Source organism: Nanorana parkeri, unplaced genomic scaffold (assembly GCF_000935625.1).
Source record: "Nanorana parkeri isolate BGI_ZX_2015 unplaced genomic scaffold, ASM93562v1 scaffold2680, whole genome shotgun sequence".
NCBI lineage: Eukaryota > Metazoa > Chordata > Amphibia > Anura > Dicroglossidae > Nanorana > Nanorana parkeri.
This window is the reverse complement of record NW_017308948.1, coordinates 1,926-2,347: the sequence shown is the minus strand read 5'-3', so window position 1 is coordinate 2,347 and position 422 is coordinate 1,926.

Here is a 422-nt window from a genome sequence, read left to right as displayed (position 1 = left end):
GTAGGTGTTATGTCCGCAGACATCAGCCGGTAGAATTCTGCAGTGTAACCGTCTGGCCCAGGGGCTTTGGATGGGGGAGATAACTTAATGACCTCTAAGACTTCCGTCGTAGTGATGTCACCATTAAGTTTCTCTAAGTCCTCTGCAGATAGGGAAGGCAATTTAAGGGAATCTAGGAATCTTGTGCCGGCGGGTAAATCACCCTGTTCTTGACCATACAGTGTTTGGTAGAACTTACTAAATATGTTGCCTACCTCTGCCGGATCTGAGTGTACCACCCCTCCCTCGTCCATCAGATGTAAGATGTGTGAGTTAGGGCGCCCACCACGAGCCAAATTCGCCAAAAGTCTACCCGATTTATTTCCAAATTTGAACAGTGCAAGGTCAGCTGGGTTCCTAAGTATCAGGTCATGTTGGTGAAG